At 39.0% G+C, this 27,301-nt stretch overlaps 1 protein-coding gene across 2 annotated transcripts in view; it reads left to right on the top strand.

Moving 5' to 3' along the window:
- Positions 1-27,301, top strand: part of PDE4D (phosphodiesterase 4D) — a 424,494-nt gene that overhangs the window by 158,310 nt on the left and 238,883 nt on the right. The gene's annotated exons all lie outside the window — the stretch shown is intronic.

Raw genomic sequence — 27,301 nt, 5'->3', positions numbered from 1 at the left:
ATGCTTTGATATAAGGGGAAGGTACCTCTGATGCTAAAACATATTAACACAGGGACAGCCTATGCAAAAATATCTTACCTTTCAGATGTCCTGAGAACCCTCAGCAATCTTTATCACAAAGGTTATATTCAGAGCTTGCTTGTGCATCATCAATTTTGAGTATGGGTAACTTGTCTGCAGTATTTTTTTTTTGCATTCAGTGCATTAGAAACATAAAATTTAGTCAAGGGAAACAAAAATGTCTTGAACAGCAGAGAGAAATTTTTATTTGAAACAACTGTACATGAATTGTAAGAAAAACAGAGGATGAGAGTAGCAAAATTAGAAACTAATCAGTGTAGAAAACTGATAAAGTGAAAGGATGCAGGGAGGAATTTAAAACCGAGAGAATTAAGAGTGTTTTTCAAGATTGTTAGACAAATCATCTTAGCAATCCATTTTTGCAGTATGAGATGAAAGCTGTCAGCCTACAATCTTAAGAAAGCAAAAGGATTTAATTAATATTTTTGTTCTTTAGTTGGAGAAGCAGGCAGAACAGAAATCCATTTGTGAAAAAGTAAAAAGTTATGAAACTGCAAAAAGTATTCTGTACTGATAAAATGAGGGAGTTCAATCCATTACACTTCTCCAACAAAGAACTGAAAGGCAATCTAATGACAGCACAAACATATAGACAAATAACAGTTTAATAAGGGAAGACCAATTTGCCTAGGAGATAAAAACTGGGGGGAAAAAAAAAAAAAAAAAAATTGAATGACTGGAAGCCAAAGCCAGGAAATTAACAGTAGAAACAATATTTACATTTTAAATAGAATAGGTAATTACTAAGTGACTTTACCAAGGTTTGCTGTGGATTATTCAACAGTATATTTTAGAGATATGTTCTGTTTCAAACAGGAGTTCATTTAGTGCAGTTTAATGATCTGCATTATACAAGAAGTTGGTTTAGGTGATCACAGTAGGCCCTTCCAGCTTCACGATTTCTAATGCAATTTCTCTTACTTAAAGTACAGATAGTATATCTTTCTCTATGCTATGATACATATGGCTGCTGCCAAGGAGACTATGAGATCTCACAAAATAGTTGTCTAAAATTAAAAAAGCTTTTATTCAGGCAGTGCTCTGATTATGCCTTCATCGTGAGGAGTGAAAACTATTGTCAAGGCAATAGACTATACAGGAAAACACAACTCAGCATATAATATATTAACTATATATAAAATAATTTAAATGCTTCTTTTTTGTGTGCTGATAGTCCTCAATGCATCAATAAATGTCAAAGATCCTTCTTTGGAAAACAACAACAACAAAAGCTGTACTAGTAGCACAGTTCTGTTGATATATCTAAGAAAAAAAGTCTTGAAAGATTTGATGACCTGAACCCATTCATAAACTTGCTGCTACAATGGTAAGATATACTTGCTCCAGTAACTACATGTATTCAGGTTTTGTGCTAAGGAAGTGGCTACTTTGTGCAACACTTCCCAAAAAACAGAAAGGAGGAAAATGTTAGAATGCCGTTGAATCCTCTCCAAGCCCCATTTGAGTCATACTAAATGTTAGGACCCTATCTGCAGATGCCTCCGTGCTGTAGCAATGCATCAGCTCAAGTGGTGTAAAATATGTTATAAAATATGCCTCAGTGTTAATGGACACCAGTGATATGAATGTAGACTACAGAAGAACAACAGGGCTTCCTTAATGCAGCAAGAGTTGGAGCACTGAAAATTTTTGAGGAACTGCATAAGAAATGAAGAATAGCTTTAAATTCTCTTGTCCTAAAAGACTGCATTGTCTATTGAGGTGTTTTCAGTGGGAGTTTTGCTTACCTAGAAGCAGATAATTTGGTTCAGTATCACAGTCCGGATTATACTCAGATTTATTCTTATTCTTCTCAGTTTATCAGCACCACCCCCTGTTAAAACTGCAATATGTTAAAAAAAAAATAGACAGCTTGGTTACTTGGATATGCTTGTATTATTTCCTGCTGTAACATTCTATCGTTTATGATAAAAGACTCTTAACATCATTAATTTTAAGGAGAAAAAAAATAAATCTTCTTTTAATTATAGGGAAAAAGTAGCAAGCAAATAAAATTAATGCTTGGGCATTGGGATTTGTTCATGAGCAGGTTATTGTCATCCTCTAAGACTGTGAAAAAATATTGATAGAAAAGAGCAAAATGCCTTTTACAGAAGCATAAGTTAATTATTTTGGAGCTGTATGAAAATACTACTTCTAATCATAACTGTTAAAACTTGACAGAAAGATAGAAATATTTAATAGGAATACTCTGGTATTGTACTTACTCTTTTCTAATTCATCTGACTGTTTTACTCACATATGTTGATCTCATATTTTAAACAAGCTAAAATAGGAGCACAATGCTTCATGAATATAGTGTTCTCTAAAACATTAATGTGTGCTTTTTTATATGGAAATATTATTTATTGAAATATCAGTTTCTTTGCCCTTTTGTTAAGATTTTAAGAATGGATTTAAACTGGATAATAGCTTGCTTATTTCTGGCTATAACTTGATTTTGTTACAAAGTAAGAGAGATTGAAATGCCTTTTTAATTGTGTGTGTGTATATATATATATGGCTTTAAATGATGGAAGGACATACAAAACTTTAGATAAGTCTATTTAAGTTACCTACAGTACTTTAGAATAAAATATGATAAACCCAAAATATAATCAGCGTACAGAACATTCAGTTTGTAAAATCAAATTTCAAGACTTATCAGGGAGTGTCCAAAGTGATTCATTATCAGGTTTATTATTCTGTCAAAATAAATATACCCACTCATGTGAAAAGGGACTCAGAGTTATTATGGTGACTCTCTTGCAACAGAATTAAAAGTGTGACAAAAATTGGACTTCATCATAAAGACTTCTGACTTGATGAGATTGAGTAGATTATTTCAATCTTTATGAAATGCAGGACACTCCTTTCATAGTTCAGAACATTCTGCTGTGTATTAATTAAGATCGCTGTCCACTTTAGTTACATGACCTCAGAGGTCATACAAGAAAAAAGAAAGGCAGCTTCCACCCATTGCCACCACGCTTTAGCAGTAAATCTCTCCACCACCTTTCTACCACACCTTACAATCTGAACTGGGATTCCCTCATTAGGCACATTTTCCAGCCATACCATGATACGTTCAGTGTCTCTGCCTGGTGCTGAAAAGGGCAAAGGTGATAAGAAAATTAATTTCTTGCTCTAGTGTACTGCTAACACTATAATAAGGCATTTGTGAACTCTTCGGACTTCTTATGTATTATTCTTAAAAGATCAGTCACCTTTTAAAAGAGTCTCTTTACTTCAGAAGCACTTGCATTTAAATTGTGGGTTGTTGAGACCAGTGTGAAATTTTTTGCCAAAAGGCATGTGGCTATCTCAAATATTGGAGATTTCACTCTAAATGTATTTGTACGCTACCCCATTAAAATTTGGGGATAAAATACTCATTTTAATTTGAACTGTTGAAATCACATTTTGCAGAGCTGGCACAGGAAGAGGTTTCAATTTCTCGCTCTTCCTGATAGTCATAATTCATTTTGGAACTAATTATGATAAAAATAAGCATTCTATCAATTTTTGTAGACTAGCAGAGTACATTGAAAATACATTTTTGGATCAAAATGATAGGTTTCTCCTCTCTACTATTTCAATAAATAGAAGTACCTGGTGTGGTTTTAACATCATTCTGGGCCTCAGAATCTTTCTTTTTGAAAATGCATTTCAAACATTTACATCACTGTGAAATGTATTGACTTCAGAACAGCATGTTTTAACTCAAATACATTCTCTTGAAAAACAGCAAGCCTTGTAGCTTACTTTTGGCTTTAGCATGTTTCCTGCAAATACAGTGACAAATTTGGCTGTTACGTGGTGCAGGATGATAGGATCATTTCCATTGAAATTTTAGGAAAGTCAGTAGAACTGTCTTTTTTCAAACATAGGGTTGTGTATATTTTACAATAGTAAGTGCTTCACTTACAGTTAAAAGTTTGACAATGGGCTTAGAGAAGTCTGTGAATATAAATCTCACTTCTTTCAGTGATGCAGGATCACGATCCAAGATCAAGGTGGAATTATGTATAATGAGATCCTTCAGTGTGTGAAATATCTACCTAGCTAGCTATTGTGAAGGTTCCACTGATATCTGTAAACATAATTATTGGCAAGAGTAATATTTTTTCAAATCTTCAATGAAATTAAGTGCACAGAGAATATCACTCACAAGGTGTCACTGATCTTGCATAAGAGAAAGCAGCAAAGCCCAGGTTTCCTGAACCTGCCTGGTCTTTACTCATTCATATAGTACATGTGCCTTTGCTTAGCAGCCCAGTTTGATTATTATATATCTAAGAAGTCCCTCAAAAATGAAATTTATTTGCATTAAATGTTTGTTTTAAAGGATTCACGTTCTTACAGTGTGGTCTAGGACCCTTCATGACTACAGCATTTTCTTATTTGGGATGCTGTTAGTGAAGGTATCCTCACCTGCAGGTACAAAATACCTGAGCATAATATGCGGCACAACATTAAGTTATGTCTCTTTTCTACAAAATTATTAATAGGAAATGCACAGTTTTGTTTTGTTTTTTAAAAAAGAAAGCTAAAAGCCTTTGCAGCAGAGTTTTGGGAAAGCTTTGCTTTTCATCATAGTGAAAGACTGTTGTCTTCTGTCTCATCCTTCTCTCTGATCAGTGGTGGGGAGAAGCAGACTGCTGTCCTGGGTTGCATGGTCAGCCATTAAGGCAAGCTGGTTGTGAGGTTTCACGTGTGGGAAGCACCGTGGGGGGCAGCGGGGCTGGGACTGGGACTGGGGCTGAGGGTGCCTGGGGAGGGGCCAAGCCTGGGCAGAGTGGGCACGGCCGCTTGGTGCGCCCAGGGCCCTGGCAGCACCTCTGGCTCCTTCTGTTTCTTAATGGCATTGAAAGGTTTGAAAACTTAACATTTACTGACTGATTGTAATTCCTGCTCTGTCTGCTGAAGCCAGAAATGGACGCAGTTATTGCTGCAGTTGGGAATAGTCAATCCATGATTTCTCTAATGGCTGAGTAATGGTATCAATTTCTGAATCCATTTCTATGTTTGGTTTTTATTCTGTGGCTGGGGTCCTCTTTTCTTCTGGTTTGTTGTTTGTTTGTTTGTTTGGTTGGTTGGTTTTTTTACAATATTTGGGAACTGGTTTTGTTTTGCAAGAAAAGGCTGTGAAATAATGGTGTGCAGGTGTACTCTTCTGGCTCTGGGAAATGGGGCATCATCTCCAGATCAGGTTGCTTCACTTCTCATTTAGATGCTCAGACAACTATAGCTGGACTGTTGAGAAACAAGGGCCTTGTAGGAAGGCATGATAAGAACGCAGAGTTTTCTGTGATCCACCTTCACTGTTTAGATTGGGTTTTATTTTTTTGTTGCAAGTAATTGGCTACTAAATCTTGGCTGTATTGTTGAGGAAAATCTTTATACCTGTGGTTACATCTATTTATTATTCCCAGTTATTCCACTGGGCTGCAGGCAATTATGATAAAGAACTTTTTCTTCAGAGCAAACAAGACAGCTCTGTGCATATGGCTGAGCAGGATCAACAGTCTGCATACTACAGCTCTTAGTAGGAGTGTAATGCTTATAAACACCCTATTATCTGTTGTTATTCTTTTGATTTGCCATATTCATGGCAAGATAAAGTTTTAATAAAAAGTCACAATGTACAATTTGCAGTCTTGCTATCAAGTCTTCCAAATTTGTGATATTACTGGAAAATTATGCTATTTTATGCAAGTATTTGAAGGCATTATTTTTTCATGTATGTTAGCAATCATGGAACCTTTTTCTGTTTGTCCTCAATGCAAAAGATGCTGAGACGCTGGAATAAGGAGAGGGGGAGGGAAGAGAAGAAGATGCAAGAGAAGAATGTTGTTTCCTTGGCAACAGGCACTGTGCTGCTCAGGGCACAGGTGGCATCTGTCTTAAAGACTGTTAAACAAAATGTGAAACAAAGCTTAGCATTTCTGTGGCAAGAGAAGACTTCCCTTAACCAGCCCAAATAACTCCGAACTTCCAAAAAAACCTCAACCTTTCTGGTTGAGAATTTGAATAAAAATTAATAGGAAATAAACATTTATGTTTATTACTTAAAAAAAAAAAGTCAAAGAAAAGATATTAGAAATGAGTGAATTCTAGTAATCATTGCTGCCAATATAGCAAAGTTATGATGGTCAGCTTTAAGTTGGGACTAATTTTGGAGAGAGAGGACTCTCACAGAGGTCAGGAGCTGCCTATGCAGGTTACAGCTTTTGATGAAACCTGGCATTCCTGGCACTGGGAATGCTCAAAGCCATTTGGAAGTTAGCTTCTGTGGTCATTCTTCTGGCAAGGAGGACATCTGTGCTTTTAATTTTCTTCATGTAAAGGCAACTTGAGACTCAGTGTAAAATGAAGAATGTATAATATACTCATGTAATTTTGAGTCTATATTCTGTTCTGAATTTTCTCAATTGTGGATTGACAAATCTCTGTTAAGGCTCTCTCCTAGCTTTGCTATTCTTCCATTATACATATATTCACAGGAACGAAATTCGTATTCAACTTGGTGTAAATTACTATGAACAACATCCTTTTCTCTGAGACTATACTTTTAGACAAAATTGTCTTTCATTAGTTGTCTGGATACAATGCTTTTGCATTGAAACCTGAATTGTGCATATATGTTCTCAGCTGTGTCTGGAATAGTGGCAGTTAGGTCAGAAAAATACATGCAAAGGGATAGATGAGGGTAGTGTGTGCAAGCTGCAGAAATAGCCAATGAAAAGAAAATAAACAATGGCCTCATAGATTTCATATCTACATGACTGTACCATACTGTTTGTAGTAAGTCTGCCTCACTTTTATGCAAGTTGTTGTCTTATTTGGTTGTGTCTTTCTGGTGTTTCATCTAGATCATGATTATCCCCCTTTTTGACAAGTACAAGCATGCTAGGTGTTACTGGAATTATGTGCATGATTTAAGTGAGGTAAATTTATAATGTTGTTTATTTCAAAATAGAAAAATAATATATTAAGTATTTCACTTATCTGTTAAGAATCTAGTGTAAGTCCATTTCTCACTTCTGATGTTTAAGAATATATCAGGCGAGGTGAGTATAAAACAGCAACAAACGAAAACCATAGCAATTTAGGCTTGGCTGCTGTTTATATGGAGGATGAGTTAATGTCTGCACAAAGTTCATGGCGGTGGAAAAAGAGAACCTAGGAATCCCCCTCGTTCTTCTGGAATCATGCTGACCTTTTATGTTTAAAACTACTGAAGCAAGGAATAACTTACAGTTACTCTTAACGGTGTCTTTTTTTCCCCATTCAAAGAAAATTATTGCCAGCATTTAGATGAGATTGCTCCAAACTATTCAGCAGCATTTAATGGCAGTGTTCAGAAAAAAGTGGCATCTCTCCAAGAACAGAAAAGGATTAGTGAGATTAGTTTACTATTTCTTAAAGGTTGGGGAATTATTTAATAAAAATAATATTATGTGTGATAATACTGGAAATAAGGTCATGTTGGCTACCCATTCTTTTATTTTGCATATTAATCCATCTAAGGTGGGATCAGGAAGTAATTCCTCCCTCCATTTAAATGAAAAAATTATTGCCTAGCTCAGTGCTTGAAGGAAATACTTTTTCACCTTTCTTTGAAGTTTCCTGTCATTAGCACCCTTTCTTACATCATCATGATGCAATTTGGAAATGCAGTTTGGAAAGTCATATGTCTTTATTACACTGAATTGTAAATATGCCCCAAATGCTGAGTTCTGAAACAAAAAGCAGCTTTTGTTTATATAAATCACTATTTATATCTGTAAATATATATATATGTATTTATAAAGTTTTCTCTATTCTTATATCTTTAGATAAGTTATATTTTTATAGATATACTTACATACTTGAAACTTACATGACTCTATACTTGTAAGTATACTTATAAACTTATAAGTATAAACTTAGGTATATAATTTATAATACAAAGAATAGAAATTACTTAATAAATGAAAATTAGTTTTATTTGGTTTTCATAAAATTATTTTATGCTGGGACTTTCAGCAGAGTCTAGATCCCTTATGCTTCTCAAAGAAAATCAGCTTTAACTGTTTGCCTAAGCTTTAGCAGTTTATATTATATCTATTCTGCTAATGTTACAGAGCCTAGTCCTGTAGATTGTAAAACATGCATAACGACTCATGTATGTTAGTCCCTTGTTTGCTTACGAGCCTAAAATAAATACTGTGTTTATCACACTGAAAAAATGGCTACCAAAATTAGGACACTTCTTGTTTGACTTGTACTACCTCAAGCAAATATGAAAAAGGATGTTTGGAAAAAAAGGGGTCCAATCACTAAGTGTTTCAAGGGTCTAGGTTTGTTGTTTGTTTGTTTGTCAAAGCTTTATCTTTTACAACAAAAAAGAGAGTTTAGGCCTTTTCAAGGACAGCCATTTAAAGCAATGAGAGACCGGGCTTTCAGACAGGGTTTTTTTCAAGTGGCAAGGTTTCCTAACCACTGGGATGCTTGGAGATGACTCTACCCCGGGGACATCTTGACTCCCTTTCTGTGTGAAGTTTTTGAAAAGTCAGTTTTGGACCTCTGGATTCTTTCTTGGTCAAACTTTCAATACTCAAAATGAATATGTTTCTATGAAAAAGCATTGCTGTTGTTTTTTGTCATTTTTTTAGTAAAAAATTTTCCAAACATTTCTGACCCTTTGTATTTGTAAATCTGAGGTACAAATAAGGATTTTTCCAGAAAAAGAAATTATAGCATCAAGGTTGGTGACAGCAGAGCAATCATGGCATAGGGCCCTTTTTTCCCACAATGGACTGACTGTTGCCTTCACTGCTAGCCTGAGCTTTCAGTCTGTGTAACTCCTCTTGGCATGCTAAAGATTGCTAAATGAGGCAGTCACACAGAAACTATGGGAGAGAAAAATGAAATGTCATTAAATAGATAACTACTAGAAACCGCTATTATCAAGTATTTTCAAACACACCCTGTTTGATTTTGCAGTTTGGAAGTCCTTTTTTTGTTAATGCATCCGCTTAGCATGTAGGATGTGTTTCGAAAAGCAGCGGAATGGAGCAAATCACGTTTGGTTCGGTGGAGGGAACTTGGAAAGAAAAGACAGCACTCCTCTCTGTTGCAGTTGGAGGCAGTCAGAAACACTGATCACAGAAACACTAGTAAATGTAGTCAGTGAATGACAGAGAGAAATACGTAGTGATATATTGATACAAATGTATGTAATCTATATAAATGTATGTGAATGATACAGAAGTATAAGACTACTGGATAGTATGTACTTCAGTGGACTACAACAGTGGACAAGGGAAGAGCTACAGATGTCATCTAGGCCTTTGATACAGTCCCCCACAACATCTCTCTCTCTAAATTGGAGAGATACGGGTTTGATGGATGGACTGTTTGGTGGTTGTGGAATTGGCTCTATGGTCACATCCAGAGAGTAGTGGCCAATAGCTCAGTGTCTGGATGGATATCAGTGGTGAGTGGTGTCCTCAGGGGTCCATACGGGGACCAGTACTGTTTAATATCTTCATCAATGACATAGACAGTGGGATCGAGTGCACCCTCAGCAGATTTGCAGGTGACACCAAGCTGAGTGGTGCGGTTGACATGCCAGAAGGACGGGATGCCATCCAGAGCATCAGCCAATTTGAAACAGCAATTTGATGGAATTTGTTACAATCAAGATAGTGACTTAGTTAAAGATTCAAGAATGGCAAGGTTCACTCTATTACTTACATGGAAGAAGTACACAAAGGAAAATTCAGCTACATTTGAGTTAGAATGATTCACAGAGGGATCGTGGGTGCAGGGGATAAGGGGGGCCCTCCCGTTGAGTCATGAGATTCAGAATAGACTCTCCTGCTTTCTAAACTCCTTTCAGAGAGGAGTCTAGGTGCGGCTAGGTCCAATCTTAGTCTCAGGCTTGGTCAACAGTATATGTGAGTAGGGATAATATATAGGTATATATATATGTATATATAGCCAAATTGTCCCCCCCGCCCGACACACACACACACCCCGAGGTTAACCTGTGATCAAAATTTCCTTTTTCATGAGTTTCATGAATTACTCACTTTTATGTGCTGGCATTCATCAATGGACGGTCGGTGAACCTCACGAAGTCAGGCATTTGAGTCCTTGTGAAATCAATGGACAATCCTTCAATCCTCATGAAATCTAGCCTGAGAGGCATCTCAGCTCAGGGGGAGATACTGGGTCACACAGCCTGCTGTGATCCTGGAGAGCTCAAAGAGGTCTCCCTCTTGGATTGCTATTTATAGGATCTTGAGATGATAGGCTTTGGTCAGTATTTTACATTCTGGCCATAATTCGTGCTGAGTCATTCTGGTACACAACTCAGGCAGCAGATAGCCCAGGTGTGGACAGAGATAGCCTGACACCCAAGTCCTTATGACCAAGATAACAGCACAATAGGGCTTTTCCTGGGATCGCTGCACCAGCACATCAATACAGGCTCTGGGGTGAATGGATTGAGAGCAGCCCTGTGGAGAAGGACTTGGAGGATGAAAAGCTGGACATGAGCCAACAATGTGTGCTTGCAGCCCAGAAAGCCAACTGTATCCTGGGCTGCATCAAAAGCAGCGTGGCCAGCAGGTTGAGGGAGGTGATTCTGCCCCTCTACTCTGCTCTGGTGAGACCCCACCTGGAGCACTGCGTCCAGCTCTGGGGCCCTCAGCACAGGAAAGACATGGACCTGTTGGAGTGGGTCCAGAGGAGGGCCACAAAAATAATGAGAGGGTTGGAGCACCTCTCCTATGAGGAAAGTCTGAGAGAGTTGGGGTTGTTCAGCCTGGAGAAGAGAAGGCTGCGAGCAGACCTTATTGCGGCCTTTCGGTACATAAAGGGGCCTTATAAGAAAGATGGGGACAAACTTTTTAGTAGGGCCTGTTGTGATAGGACAAGGCGTAATAGTTTTAAACTAAAGGAGGGTAGATTCAGAGTAGATATATGGAAAAATATTTTGCGATGAGAGTGGTGAAGCACTGGAACAGGTTGCCCAGAGAGGAGGTTGATGCCCCATCCCTAGAAACATTCAAGGTCAGGTTGGATGGGTCTCTGAGCAACCTGATCTAGTTGAAGCTGTCCCTGCTCATTGCAGGGGGTTTGGACTAGGTGATCTTTAAGGTGCCTTCCAACCCAAACCATTCTAAAATTCTATGATATAGGTATGTATCCAGATATATGTGTTCCAGGCTAAACATGTAGGTCCAGTTGCAGGATCACAACTTTTCTGAGCACATACTGCAGTTCTCAAGGTAAAACTTCATGGGATTTTGCTTCATACTAATTATTTTATTATCAAGTATTAAATAAACCTCTGTTAAAGACAGATGATTCCTACTTCCTGAGTTTTTTCTTGAGAAAAGTAGAACAGAGAAAATGGGTGATTATCTGTTACATTTTTTACACACATTATAGATTGTAATATATATATATATATGTTCTTTGAGAGTGAATTTGCAGAAGGGTAAAGTGTTTATCAAAATGTAGTGAAGAAAGTTTCAGATTTTAAAACTTGAATGCAAATGCAATTGTCTTCTAGATGCTTTAGTATCAAGAGACATGACAAATTGCAGATGGATTCTTTTTGGAACCCTAATTATTGATACTTAATAGAGAAAAGTTCTGTATGACTTTGAGTACTGCATTTTCTTTTCATGGGCACTATTCCTATTTTTATTTAATGAATTGCCAGCTGTTAGAAACATACCTTTCTCAGGCTCCGACAGACAAATTAAAGCACAAGGAAATGAAGTGATTTGCCCCGGGTTATGCAGTCTTGCTGGGTAGAAACAAGAACTGAACCCAGATTTCTTGGCTTACAGTCATGGATGTTCATAGGAAAGTCACACTTCAGAGGAGAAAATAGTTATCTAATTACTTTCAAAACAAAGTTTCAAGTGAAGTATTGAGGAATTGGAAAATCGTAGAATCATAGAATCATTTAGGTTGGAAAAGACCTTTAAGATCATCAAGTCCAACCGTTAAACTAGCACTGCCAAGTCCACCACTAAACCATGTCCCTAAGCACCACATGTACATATCTTTTAAATACCTCCAGGGATCTTTCAAATACCTCCAGGGATGATGATTCAACCACTTCCCTGGGCAGTCTGTTCCGGTGCTTGACTACTCTTTCCGTGAAGAAATTTTTCCTAATATCCAATCTAAACCTCCCCTGGCACAGCTTGAGCCCACTTCCTCTCGTCCTATCATTATCTATCTACCTGGGAGAAGAGACCAACACCCACCTCACTACAACCTCCTTTCAGGGAGTTGTAGAGAGCAATAAGGTCTCCCCTCAGCCTCCTCTTCTCCAGGCTGAACAACCCCAGTTCCCTCAGCCGCTCCTCATAAGGCCTGTGCTCCACACCCTTCACCAGCTTTGTTGCCCTTCTCTGAACACGCTCCAGCACCTCAATGTCTTTCTTGTACTGAGGGGCCCAAAACTGGACACAGTATTCCAGGTGTGGCCTCACCAGCACCAAGTACAGGGGGACAATCACCTCCCTGCTCCTGCTGGCCACACTATTCCTGATACAAGCCAGGATGCTGTTGGCCTTCTTGGCCACCTGGGCACACTGCTGGCTCATGTTCAGTTGGCTGTCTACCAACATCCCCAGGTCCTTTTCAGCCAGGCAGCTTTCCAGCCACTCTTCCCCAAGCCTGTAGCCTTGCATGGGGTTGTTGTGACCCAAATGCAGGACCCAGCACCTAGCCTTGTCAATGTAAAGGTATTTTCTGCTAATTCAATAATTCCTGTTTGAGTGGGTGTTACTTCAAAGTCTTTAACTACAGGAACACTGTTTTACATGGTTCCTTCTATGATCAAATAGTGAAGAAATTTTATTTATTTTTATTTAAAAGGTATAGGGTCCAATTGTGGCCTAAGGCAAGCTTCATTCGTCATGATGATGTAATAATACTACAGTGTAATATTCTGTTACCACCAGGGAAGATGCATTATTACATTCTGTTACTACAGCGTCGATTTCTGCATGACATAGAAAATATCTAAGTATACCTGTAAAGAGGCACAATAATAGTTATTAGTAACTTTACAGTAATCATGTTGATAATAGACATTTTCTTGTCCAAAGACATTTTTTGCTTATCTTACCCTATTCTAAGAAAATTACTTAGTATGACATATTACTTTAAAGTGTTTGCATATTGAAGACCCAAGAAGAAAGTAGAATGAAAATGAGTTTACTGTAGACTAGATAATCTCTGGAGAGTTTAGTTCTGATGTTTTGCTACTCAGAAGTCAATTTACAGATTTTTATAGCACTAACTGATCATCTTGTTGATGCAGCATCCATGTTGCTCATTGAATTCAGTATATCTAGACATAAATATGCATCTGTTTATATTTAATGTGTGCTGTATACAGATGCAAGATTCACCAATGATTATGTCAACCTCCAGATCAGAAATTGTAATAGAACTGTTATCTTATAAATTTACTAAATGTACTTATAAGACAGAAAAATATTACAGAATATTGAATATTACAGAAAAATCTAATATTCGTAGAAAATATGCTGTTAAAATATTTAAAACTGTATATTGCTAATAATTAACAGTACTCTGGGATACCCAAAGTGATAGTGATGAATGTCACTGTTGAATTAATTAGGCAGAGGTACAACTGTAAATGTTTTCTTGCCAATCAGTGTTGCTATATTACTGACTTCTGCTCTGAATAACTTTACATCATGTAAAGCTGTATGAATTTTGGATTCTACGCAAAAGGTAATGCATCTTAGCAGAACATTTTGTTATTTTGCTATTGAGAATAAATTTTGTGTATTATTGAGTCAGGAAAAAAAAACAGAATTAAAGTCTGTACTTAAGATGTAAAAATTCATAGCAAATGGAAAAAAAATAAAAATGTAGTAAGGCCCTGAAATTGAGGATCTTTTCTGCTTATGTTTTTGCATAGTTTCGCACAAAATCATTATAGCAAGTGGCATGGTGAAGATATTAAGAATAATTTATTGTGCTTCATTTATATTCACAATTATCCTAAAAAATGCTTATCAGTTCTTAGATGAATTAGACTCCACAATACAGTACCTTCAAAGTGCAAATGTTTCTGGAGTTGCTAACACCTTGAAATCAGGGTGGGCATAAAGAGGAATTGATTCGCCACAGATGGGAATATTGATTGCAGAACTATGTAACCTAAACTTTTGAAGTATCTGTCTGTGTAGTTCTTGTTAAACAGCGAGCTGGTTTGTCTCATGTTGTAAGGAGATTTTAGGTTATCCGTTGTTAGGGTTGGTCTGTTATGCTAGGCAGCACACATCATAGACTTGTTGGTTCAGCTAGAAATTACAGGAAGCAGTTCTTCTGTGCATGTCTGTCATTTCTTGTTTCCAGAGTTGCATGAAGCTGCTTGCCCCTTCTTAGGCATGTTCCTGAAAAGTGCTGTCTCACCCATTATAAGCAACATAGCAGCAGTTTCTCATATAAAAGTTCCTGATCCTGCCTGTGTAAATATTATTGAGTAAAAGGATACAGACATTACCAATAAATAATTAATAATAAGAGAAGGTGTCTGTGGAAGAGGATACCTAGTGTTACCTGATCAGCTGTACCTTTCTATGTGTGTTCTTTGCCTTTAACAAGCGTAAGGCAATTTGTGTTATCTTGATCATCTTTCACTTATGTCATTAACCATTTTTCATAACTTCTGTGAATAACACAGCATTTTCATTGTCATAGCAACTTTTGAAATCCTTAAAATATAATGTATCACATGTTGTTTTCCTTTGAAATGCAGTCCTATTCAACTGCAAAGTATATAAAAAATGTCATATTGGTCACATCTTATTGCTAGAATAGTCAGATAGTTATGTACAAGGTATTACATAATCTTAAAAGAAGAGCTATCAGATCAGGCTATCAGCTACTTGCATTTGTTTTCCAGAGGTATGTTTTTCATTGAAATGTTTGAAGACTATTGGAATTATAACTAGCAAACTCTCTCTTTAAATATTAGGGTGGTTGGAAGGAGAGGAATTGCAGTGGTGAAGAGGACAGAGCAGCAGTAGTTAGAAGGCAATTCAGTACTACAGCTTCTCTGAGATAGTTTAAATAATCTCTTTAAAACATACTTTCTACTCTAGTCATCATGGTTCTAGATTATGCGATTTAGAAGCCTGCATAAATTTCAAGTGGGAGCACATTAAGGTATGCTCATAGTTAAGGGTCTGTGGTGGGTTGACCCTGGCTCCACACCAGGTGCCCACCAAAACAGCTTTATCACTCCCCTCCTCAAATGGACAGGGGAGAGAAAAATATAACGAATAGCTTGTGTGTCAAGATAAGGAGAGGGAGAGGTCACTCAGAATTACCATCACAGGCAAAACAGACTTGACTTGGGGAAAATCAGTTGAATTTATTACCAGTCAAATCAGAGTAGGATAATGAGAAATAAAAACTAAATCTTAAAACAACTTTCCCCCACCCCTCCCTTCTTCCCAGGCTCAACTTCACTCCCAGTTTTCTCTACCTCTTCCCCCAAGCAGCAGCACAGGGGGACGGGGAATGGGGGTTGCAGTCAGTCCATCACACGTTGTCTCTGCCGCTCCTTCCTCCTCAGGGGAGGACTCCTCACACTCTTCCCCTGCTCCAGCGTGGGGTCCCTCCCACAGGAGACAGTCCTCCATAAACTTCTCCAATGTGGGTCCTTCCCACGGGCTGCAGTTCTTCATGAACTTCAGGAGCAGACTGCTCCAGCGTGGGTCCCCAGTGGGGTCACAGGTCCTGCCAGGAGCCTGCTCCAGCGCAGTCTTCCCACGGGGTCACAGCCTCCTTCGGGCACATCCCCCTGCTCCAGTGTGGGGTCCTCCCCGGGCTGCAGGTGGAGATCTGCTCCACCGTGGACCTACATGGGCTGTAGGTGGATATCTGCTCCACCATGGACCTCCCTGGGCTGCAGGGGCACAGCTGCCTCACCATGGGCTGCACCAGGGACTGCAGGGGAATCTGGGCCTGATCTCTCTGGCATCAGAGATGCTGCAGCAAGCAGAATAAGCAGATGCAGCCAGGGCTGAAACTCTCAGTCACTCTACGTGGTAATGCAAAATCCCTGCAGGACGTGCTGCAGGTGCAGTACCAACAAAGCAATGTGCTGTTACACAGAAAGTCAGAAGCCTTATGCCCTAGCTCTCCAGGGGGTTGTTACTGAGGGTACTTTCTGAGAAGAGGGCTAGCGACTGCCCTGCTGCTCTTGCTTCTGTTGATGGAAAATCTCTTCTGAGCCCTCACCTTTCTCAGCAATGCAGCTGCAGGATCTTCACTGGTTTCTTTTTTGGGATGGGGTGGAGATAATTTTGCAAATATTTACAGGCATCTCTCTCTTCCCATGCTTTTTATTACCATCCCCTCACAGTGTTTGCATTCCCCAGAGCTTGGCCAGAAGAGGAAGCCTGAGAGCAGCCCTTGGCCACTTCAGTCCAAAATACAGTAACTTAGTGCAACTCACTTCCAACAGTTGTTGAAGTGAGTCTTTGTGCTGAAGCAGCTCAGCAGCACTCATGTATTCCATTTCACCAGCTTCTCCCTGGAAACAGCAACCTCACCTGGGAGGACAAGGATACCTTGCTGGGTGAGCTGGGACGGTAGACAAAACAGGCTGCTGAACAAAACCAGAAGTCACAGCCATTTGCTAAGCATGTGCATGTCCAGGTCCTAAATGTTTAAGTAGCATTCCCAAATGGACAAGCATGAAGGCAGTGAATTTATTGAAAAGTAAGGAAAGAAAAGTATGTGGAAGAGAAGAAGTATGGGGGGAGGAGGAAAGAGGGAAGAAAACAGTTTTGGGTGGTAGAAATATTGTGGTAGATGGCAGTTAACATTTTTTCCTCATGATGAAACCACATATGACATTAGACCATAAATCTCGCTCATGTTGTCAGTTTCTCTAGCTGTCCCAGACTGGGAGCAGAAGCATGCAGAGATGACTTTCTCTGCCTGATGTGTTCCATCAGCATTTGAGAGTCATTATTTTCAGAGTAGGCGTCTTTGATCTCTTTCCCTAAGAAGAGTAAGTGAAAGAACGAGTAGAAGGAGAGATAATGCTCTGTGTATAGTGGCAGTGCCATATAGCAATCAGTTTTCAAATATTCATTATGCAAGTATTTTTATTCTTCAGTCTAGTGAGAAGCAAATTTTGCTTCTTCATCTGGTATTGAGCTTTTGTACAAAAAGGCTGAGAGGATTTGAGTGTGTTTTGGGGGGGAAGGAAACTAAAATTGCTCCCGATTTCTTCTTGTCCTTATAATTCTTCTCCCAGCTGTGGCTTTAATTAGGAATTCAGCAACAGCACCAGTGAAAGTATATCCATCAATGCCAAGATTCAAACATTATAAGTGTACACTAGTCTTACATATAAAGAAAATAGGTTTATAAAGATGGAACTTGTTTTTAAAGCTGTGTTTAATTTTGGACTTCATGGAGATGTCCATTGTAATATATAAACTATCAGAGAAGTTAATTTAAACTATGAGATAAGCCTATCCTTTCCATCCTCCCTCTGTGGACTGGAAGACATACAAGTACAGCCCTGCCTAATGCTTCCAGAATATCTGTTCCTCTCATGTGGCATTAGGAAGCATGGCTGGCTGACAGAATAGGTAGTGGTAGAAAGACATTACAAAATAACATATTTAATCTCTTATAGTAGTAATTCAATATAGCAAGACATGTTGTTGTTAATATATTTAATATTTACACTGGTCTTGTTCCTATGCGTCATTTCCATAACATTCCTTTCTCTAGACCCTGTTAGGAAAGAACATAGTCTAGCCCAGAATCCACATATACATGCCACAATAAGAAAAATTTACAGACATTTCAAAATTGTTGTAGGAATTTAAAAAGTAAATCTCAAATGGATTAGATCAGAAAAGATCAAAAGCAAGTATCAATTTACAAATCTAAGGGGTACAACTAATACACTGGTAACACTGTCTGCTCCTTAGGAAGTGTTTATTCCCTTTCCTGACTTGCAAAACTGTTTTGTAACATGGTATATAATGAATCGGGAAATGTTTAACAATACTTATGTGTTTAGAGGATGCATTTGTAGATTAATTTCTCAGTTTGGAGACAGTTGTTCACGGAGCATCTGGGCTGCACAAAAAATGATGGCAATAAGGAAGCTGTTAGTTTTAGGCACAGAAAACAAAATTCATTCCTGTTGTGGGGAAGGAACAGAGTGATGCCTACAGTTGATGAATGCACGGTGGCACGTCAAGGAGAGAGAAAGGTATAAAGAATGCTCTGGGCTTCTCATTTCTGTTCTCAGTCTATAGAACTATATAATTATTTGTTGTAACTACAGAGTTCGAATAACTGAGTTATAAAATAATTTAGCTTGGAAGGGTTGTCTGGAAGCTATCTCATCCAATCCTCTGCTGAAAGCAGGGCTAACTTCAAAGTTTGTTCAAGTTTCCCAGGGCCTTCACCAGTGAAGATGGTGTTAACTTTGGTGTTTAACTTTAACTTTAATCTCCAAGAGTGGAGATTCCACAACAGGTTTGGGCCCCTGGTTTCTGTTCTTAACCATCATCATTGTGAAGATTATTTTTTTCCTTATGTCTATTCAAAATACTACTTTGTGCAAACTGCGACTGTTGTTTCTTGTCCTTTCTCCATGAATCACTGAGATGAGTCTGGCTCTACCTTCCCTATAGGTAGGTGAATACAATAATTATATCTCTGTCCCCTTATCAATGCCATCCAGACCCAGTTCCCTCAATGTTCCTCACCATGGGTCTCAGTGAGACTGTCACCCATTCAACTCTCACCAGTTTCCTAGTGTCAATGGAAAAGTCCTGTGCCCTCTCCATTAATGCTCTGCAGTGCCTGAGATGTAAGCCAGTCTGGCAGACAAGCTAATAAGCCCCACCGAGAAAGAGAATACATTAACCTGGGCTTGACTTTGTCCAATACAATTACACAGCACAGCTTTCCAGCTTCCTCCTGGTCCTAGGGCAGTTAGCAGAAGCTGTGACACTGCACGACACCCAGGAGTATATGAATTATTGCTGCTGTGGTGGGAGAAGTGGAGGTCTATGAGCTGTACTTCAATAAGCAAACCTACAGCTCTTTGTCAGAAGCTGGTATCCTTTGAAGGTCTGGCTATTTGAAAATCACAAATGTTCTAGCTTTATATGCAATAGCTATAGCCTCTTTAGCTAAAGAGGGAAGGAGCACATAATTAAAGCTAAACCAGTTACCCTAAACTCCTTCCTAGTTGTATGGCATACGGAATCTTCTTGTTTTTCTAAAAACTGTTTTGCAGCTCTTTTATCACTGAAGCAAGTATGAGGGGAGAAGGAGATAGATGATGCTATTTTGGGACAGCGTACAGGGATATGTGTCTTGTTTTGATCCTCTGGGTCTGAAGAAGCATCTAAAGCTATTTACGCTGCTTGGCAGAGTTAGCTATACTCTACGCCAGTAAAACATGCATTTCTATGCTGTCTTAATGTGTTAAAACAGAAAAAAACTTTAAAATGAGTAATTTTTTGATAACTGCTAAATTTTCTTTTTCCTTAATATGATAATATTCCTCATGGCATTTGTCACAGGTATTTTCTTACAATCTTCTTATTTTTGCTATCCCCTAAGGGCCACAGAATAGCTATCATGAAAGCAAAAGAGGTGTCTTAGAAACCTGATTTGAAAAAGAGTGAAAATGTAAATCAACCTACAGATGTAGAACATGAAACTGTCAATAGTCCGTTTCTCCTGATTATAAATATTATTAGCCTTCATGTACTGAGGTCTTTAATTGATAATATTCATTTCTTCAGCCAGTTTATCATAGAATCATAGAATGCTTTGGGTTGGAAGGGACCTTTAGAGGTCATCTAGCCCAACCCCCCTGCAGTGAGCAGGGACAGCTTTAACCAGATCAGGTTGCTCAGAGCCCCATCCAACCTGAACTTGAATGTTTCTAGGGATGGGGCATCAACCTCCTCTCTGGGCAACCTGTTCCAGTGCTTCACCACCCTCATTGTAAAAAACTTCTTCCTTATATCCAGCCTAAATCTACCCTCCTTTAGTTTAAAACCATTACTCCTTGTCCTGTCACAACAGGCCCTACTAAAAAGTCTGTCCCCATCTTTTCTATAAGCCCCCATTACGTACTGAAAGGCCGCAATAAGGTCTCCATGGAGCCTTCTCTTCTCCAGGCTGAACAACCCCAATTTTTCTCAGCCTGTCCTTGTAGGACAGGTGTTCCAGCTGTCTCATCATTTTTGTGGCCCTTTCTGGACCCGCTGCAACAGGTCCATGTCCTTCTTGGGCTGAGGGCCCCAGAGCTGGACGCAGTGCTCCAGGTGGGGTCTCACCAGAGCAGAGTAGAGGGGCAGAATCACCTCCCTCGACCTGCTGGCCACACTGCTTTTGATGCAGCCCAGGATTCGGTTGGCCTTCTGGGCTGCAAGCGCACATTGCCGGCTCATGTCCAGCTTTTCATCCACCAATACCCCCAAGTCCTTCTCCGCAGGGCTGCTCTCAATCCCTTCATCCCCCAGCCTGTATTGATATTGGGGGTTGCCCTGTCCCAGGTGCAGGACCTTGCACTTGGCCTTGTTGAACCTCATGAGTTTCACAGAGGCCCACCTCTCCAGCTTGTCCAGGTCTCTTTGGATGACATCTTCTCCTCCTGGCGTGTCAACCACACCACTCAGCTTGGTGTCATCTGCAAACTTGCTGAGGGTGCACTTGATCTCCCTGTCTATGTCATTGATGAAGATATTAAACAGCACTGGTCCCAGTACAGATCCCTGAGGGACACCACTTGTCACCAGTCTTCATTTGGACATTGAGCCACTGACCACAACCCTCTGGATGCGACCATCCAACCAATTCCTTACCCAGTGAACAGTCCACCCATCAAATCCGTATCTCCCCCATTTAAAGAGAAGGATGTTGTGGGGGACTGTGTCAAAGGCTTTACAGAAATCCAAGTAGATGACATCCATTGCTTTTCCCTTGTCCACTGATGCAGTCACTCCTTCATAGAAAGCCACTAGGTTGGTCAGGCAGGACTTGCCCTTGGTGAAGCTGTGCTGGCTGTCTCAAATCACCTCCCTGTCCTCCATGTGCTTGAGCATATCTTCTAGGAGGATCTGTTCCATGATCTTCTCAGGCACAGAGGTGAGGCTGACAGGTCGGTAGTTCCTAGGGTCCTCCTTTCTTCCCTTTTTAAAAATGGGTGTTTCCTGTCTTCCAGTCAGCAGGGACTTCACCTGAATGTCCTGACTTTTCAAATATCATGGAGAGAGGCTTGGCAACTACGTCAGCCAATTCTCTCAGGACTCTGGGATGCATCTCATCAGGTCCCATAGACTTATGTACGTTCAGGTTCTTCAGGTGGTCATGAACCTGATCTTCCCTTACAGTGGGAGGGGCTTTACCCCCCTGGTCCCCATCTTGCGGTCCATCAACTTAGGAGGGGTGAGAAGAGAGGCTGTTGGTGAAGACCGAGGCAAAGAAGTTGTTGAGTACCTCAGCCTTCTGCTCGTCTGTTGATACTAGGTTGCCATTTTTGTTCATCAAGGGGGGTATGCTATCTTTAACTTTCTTTCTCTGTTTGACATACCTGTAGAAACTCTTCTTGTTACTCTTTGCATCCCTTGCCAAATTCAGCTCCAGCTTCACCTTGGCCTTCCTGACCCCCTCCCTACACAACTGGGCCGTTTCCCTGTATTCCCCCCAGGACATCTGTCCCTGCTTCCACTGCCTGTGCAGTTCCCTCTTACTCTTTCATTTGACCAGCAGGTCTCGACTCAGCCATGCTGGTCTCTTCCCTTCCTTGCCTGATTTCTCACACCTGGGGACTGAGAGCTCTTGTGTTCTATGGAAAGTGTCCTTAAAGATCTGCCAACTCTATTCTGTTCCCCTGTCCCTGAGGACTGTCTCCCAGGGGGTCCTTCTGACTAACTCCTTGAAGACCTGGAAGTTTGCTTTCCTAAAATTTAGGGTCCTGACTATACTCCTCGCTTTAACGATATCCCTCAGGAGTGTGAACTCCACCAATGCGTGATCCCTGCAGCCCAGACTACTGAAGATAATATTTTTTTAAAACACTAATTCTTTACTGTTTATTGTTAGCATGATTTGGATAAACTACTAGAGGGAACCACTGTCCTGAGCACTGGTAAGATTCCTGGTGGTCTAGCCGCATTTTAAATGCAGGGCATTCTTGTTTCCTCTTAGATCTTCCTATAGTTCAAGTTATTTTTATAATCTTTGTCTGTTGTCCAAATTAATGGCGCAGAATTTTTTTATGAACTAAATAGCAAAGGAACATTAGAGATCATAAAATGCCTGCAATAATTCATTTTTAGTCTATCTAAAATTTGGTCTATCTATATGTATAATGGCTGCAAAACTTAATTTTCTATGAAGATCTGAGAATACACATTGTACTACTGTCCTGGTTTCAGCTGGGATTTCATTTTCTTCCTAGTAGTGGGCATTATGCTGTGTTTTGGATTTAGTAGGAGAAGAATGTTGATAACACACTGATGTTTTAGTTGTTGCTAAGTACTGCTTATGCTAGTCAAGGACTTTTCAGCTTCCCACGCTCTGCCAGGTGCACAAGAAAACTGGGAGAGGGCACAGCCAGAATAGTTGATCCAAACTGACCAAACGGCTATTCCATACCATATGATGTCATGCTCCGTGTATAAACTGGGGGGAGTAGGCCAGGGGGGAGCGATTGCTGCTTGGGAACTGTCTGGGTATCGGTCGGCGAGTGGTGAGTAATTGCATTGTGCATCACTTGCTTTGTATATTATTATTATTATTATTGTTGTTGTTGTTGTTGTTATAATATTGTTATTATTGTGATTACTATTTTACTTTATTTAAATTATTAAACTGTTCTTATCTCAACCCCGGAGTTTTCTTACTCTTGCTCCTCTGATTCTTTCCCCCATCCCATTGGGGTAGGGGGAATCAGCAAGCAGCTGTGTGGTGCTTAGTTGCTGGCTGGGGCTAAACCATGACAACTACCTGCATTGATATTATTAAGTATAGTGATATTCAGTAATACTAAACTAAAAACTAATTTTAAACTCAACTGCACAAAAATATATTTGGCAGCTAATTTTGTAGTTGATAACTGAAATAAAAATTTATATGAGATTGTCCACTGAAAAAGAGAAATATGTGGTACAGAAGCTGTCAAATATAAGTGCTGTATCAATTATTTAGTATTCTAAGAGACTTGTTAATGAACAATGCCTGTAAGAAAGAAGATTCATAACAAAATTTGGAAATAATTTTAAATAGCAAAGAAATAAAGTGTCCTTTTATATATATATTTATGTGCTAAGTTCATATTCATGGTGCAGTGACATAAAAAATAAGCATTGATACCTAAATAGAAACAATCCATTTTCCTAGTGCTTCTGTAAATACTTGTATGTGCTAATGATGTAAGTAAAAATTGTAAGCTTCCGTGTTCTAATAATTCCTTTCTTAATGTTCTGTTTTCTAGGTAAGTACTCTGTATTCTTCTTCATTAAACTGACAGCCTAACATTCCTCTCTGCCATCTCGAAGTGCAACAAGAGGTAAAAACCAAGACAACAAAAATGAAGGGCCTTTTGGTAAGAATTCACTGTGATTTACATGCTCATCTAGTTTATTTTTGGAGGAATGTGACTGTTACAGAGGATTAGTTTGTGTAGAATTGGTGAGAGAAGCTTATTACAGCGACTCTTCATGAAATGCTCATTGCACTTGCAGGCTGCCCACATGAACTGCGGGCAGCACTCCCTCCTCCCCATGGTCCAGCATCACGTTAGTAATGTAAAGGCTTTTTATTTCCTAAAAGGTTGAAATAGAGCATAGCCAGAGAGTTTTGATGGCAGAAGTCTCTATGTTTGACAATTATTTGGATCATTTCAAAGATGGAAGAAATTGCCCTTTTGGGAAAAGGGTTACATCTGGAGCGGTGGTGATGCTCTTTAAGTACAATTTAATCTTGCTTCCTTGAAGGGGAACAAGGCGAGAACAAACAAAAGTAAAAAGTGAAAAGGATGGAAAAATGCGGCTAACTGTGGTTCTTTGCAGTTTGTCTCACAACCATTGGGTGAAGCAATATCAGGTAAAATACATGGCCTTCTGAGCTTCTCCAAAATCTGACTGTCCTGTGCTAATTTGAAGCTATTTACATTACTGATAGCTTCCACTGTAGTTACAGTCACAGAAGTGCAAGATGCACCCTTAGCTAGCTAGGACTGATTATTTTTATTTAGAAGGACAAGGAGAGGAAAAAGAGGAAGAGAAGAGGAGGAGGAGACTGAAAAACAAATATATTAAGGAAAATGACACAAGGGAAGTTTTTTGCAGCAGAAACACGAATCGCACACACTGATGCTTTTCAGGACCTAACCAAAGATGTTGGAAAAGGTGATGTCATGTAGTGAGGTCCTCTGGACTCTCCAAATGTGAGCTTTGAAAGCTTAGTGGTGCTACAGGGGATTCCAGGGGTCCTGGACATGACATTGAAGGCTGCTATACTAGCAGAGACAGATCTCATCCATCTACCTGTCCTTTCTAGTACCAGTATCAACTGTGGATCCCCCAAGACTGGTACTGGCTTAGGAATCTACACGTGTTTCATTGCAGAACTCAAGATCTTGGGCTTTGTAGCTATAAAAGCCTTTCTGGCACATGACTGAAAAATAGTTATTAACTTTAACCTTGCATGAATTTTAGCTTGCCTGATTATACTCTGCCTACATTAAATTTCCCTATGCTTGTATTCACACACATACGGAGACACAGGCACACACACACATCTGAAACAATGACAAAATGTTAAATAAAGTGGTTTTGAGCTAGATGGAGTTTGGAAAATGGAAATGAAAATAGATCCGTAGAAAAGATTTCACCTGAAGAAAGATTAAAAGGCTAGAAAGGAGAAGACTAGACAGTATTTACTGCAATTATAGGAAGGATGGGTAAGGAACTCTGTCTTGCCTAGAAATAAAAAGAACAGGGGCAACATTTTCAGTATTTCCATCATTTTAAAGAATGACTTATTTAGCTTTTCCATAACTAAAGACGTTCAGACAAAGAGGAATATTCCCTTAAATGGTTACAGTTTTCTGAAAACAGGAGATTGGTGTGTCTATTTTTAAGGCAAACTTCTTTTTTGTCTGTAATACATACTAAAATTATTCAATCCAACTATTAAAACCCAGTATTCTTCCAAATAAAAAATTTAAATAAGTTTAAAAGAACAACAATAACAACAAATCAAAAGCCACACGTGGTGTTTCTTTTCACATTTAATATGTTCTTTTTGTGGCATTTGATGCAGTTTTCTTTCTTGATGAATCTATGTAGCTACTCTGTATTGAGATCTTTAAAACTTTTGTATTTGTTCTGAGAGTATTAGGGAGACGAATACTGACTAATACAATAAAGACATAATTTTAAAACTTTTCATAACAGATATTATAGTTCAGGTGTATAGGAGGTAACATGCTTCGGGCAAACAGAATGGTTTGGAACGGAGTACATTACTAAATCAACCTGTAGAGGGCAATATGGTGGTTTTGGCATAGCAAAATTCATGTGGCTGTACTAGGGAAATAAAAAAGCTCATTAAGACTTCATTATAAGTAGTTTAAAAATTCATTCAAAATACCTACTGTTACTATATTTTGCTGCTCATAATATTAAAAGAATATATCTTGTTCTGAGTTGTCATGGCATGGAAACTGTCTTGGCTCAGTGATTGAAAAAAAAAATCTTTTTGCTCTGTAATTCTAGAAAGAAAAAAAAAAATTAATAACCAATACAGGACTGTAAAGCTTTTTATACATGAAGAAATACACTGTCCCACAATATTTTCCTTCAAAATAATGCATAGCATATAAAGGGAGAGGATTAATGTGTGTTAAAATATATATAATACCCCCTCCCGTCCCCACCCTGTGACTATGTGTCCATTCCTAACAACCTTAAACACCTCATTTAAAACACCCTTTGGGGAAGAGGAGTGAGTCCCATGATATGGTAAAAATCAGCTGTGAGACATGGGTCTGGCAAACCTTGCACTTTTTGTACAAGCACTTTTCTTAGTGCTGAGTGCTTTCTGACAGAAAATAAGGTTGAATCTGACTTTTGTGAGTCCTTTGACAAGGAGCCTGTTGAGAACTGGCTACTGCAGTCCCTGTATTACCATCCTCAGAGCACAAATAATAGAACCATTCAGAAAGGGGTCCCTAAGAGGAAAGGAATTGGGGCTCGGGAGGTAGAATGAGGATCTTTTTGTACCATGCAAAATAAAGAAACAGGCATATTTCAGGTAAGGTCTTGTATTTATTTGTGCAGGACCATTCAACTGTGCAAACTATATTATTTAGGTAATATCTTGTGTATGAACACAATATCTTACAGTATCTCATGCATGCACAAGTGACAGTGCTGAGAAGTGGCACAAACATAATTGCATGCTCACAAACACAGACCAAGCTGAACTAGAATGCAGCCTTACTTTGGAGATTTTTTTTTTTAAACTAATCTTTTTTTGGTTTAAATATTGACATTTTACCTGGAATAGTTCTAGCCACTTCTACTAATGTTTTTCTAACATGTTTTGTCAAACTGATTTAATATGCAGCTGTTCTTTCTGTTAGAGGAAGACTGGATACAAATCGTGTATTTAGTAGCAGAGTCTTACTGACTTAAAAGCTTGAGTATTAGAATTTTTTTTTTTAGGAAACTTGTTGTCTAGCATACAGTGGGCTTTTACTGGGTTTTGAATGTATTTTCCTTGTCATGTCCATACTTGCTGCATTATGGTGCAGATGCAGAATTAAGCACTGAAAATGTGTTCTTCAAAAGAGCAAAAAACATATCTTCTAAGAGGCTGTTACAAGAATTAAAGCTGTGTACTCATAGGGACAGGAGTGTGGTAGAACGTAGTATTGGAACAAATGTCCTAATAAAAGAGAAGCACTCATGGGTAGTGTGTGCTACAGCTGATGATAGCAGAAATGGAAATGTACCTGGTTTGTCTTATTGCAGCTGAGATAAGCTCAAAATCTTTGTTCATATCTCAGTTTCAGGCAAATACTGTCACATGTTTAAGATAACATCTGATAATTATAAGGTAACATACTACATACTTTCCATAT

Source organism: Pelecanus crispus, chromosome Z, assembly GCF_030463565.1.
Source record: "Pelecanus crispus isolate bPelCri1 chromosome Z, bPelCri1.pri, whole genome shotgun sequence".
In the NCBI taxonomy this organism is placed as follows: domain Eukaryota; kingdom Metazoa; phylum Chordata; class Aves; order Pelecaniformes; family Pelecanidae; genus Pelecanus; species Pelecanus crispus.
The sequence above is the reverse complement of the archived record's forward strand: the minus strand, read 5'-3'. Positions and strand labels throughout refer to the sequence as shown.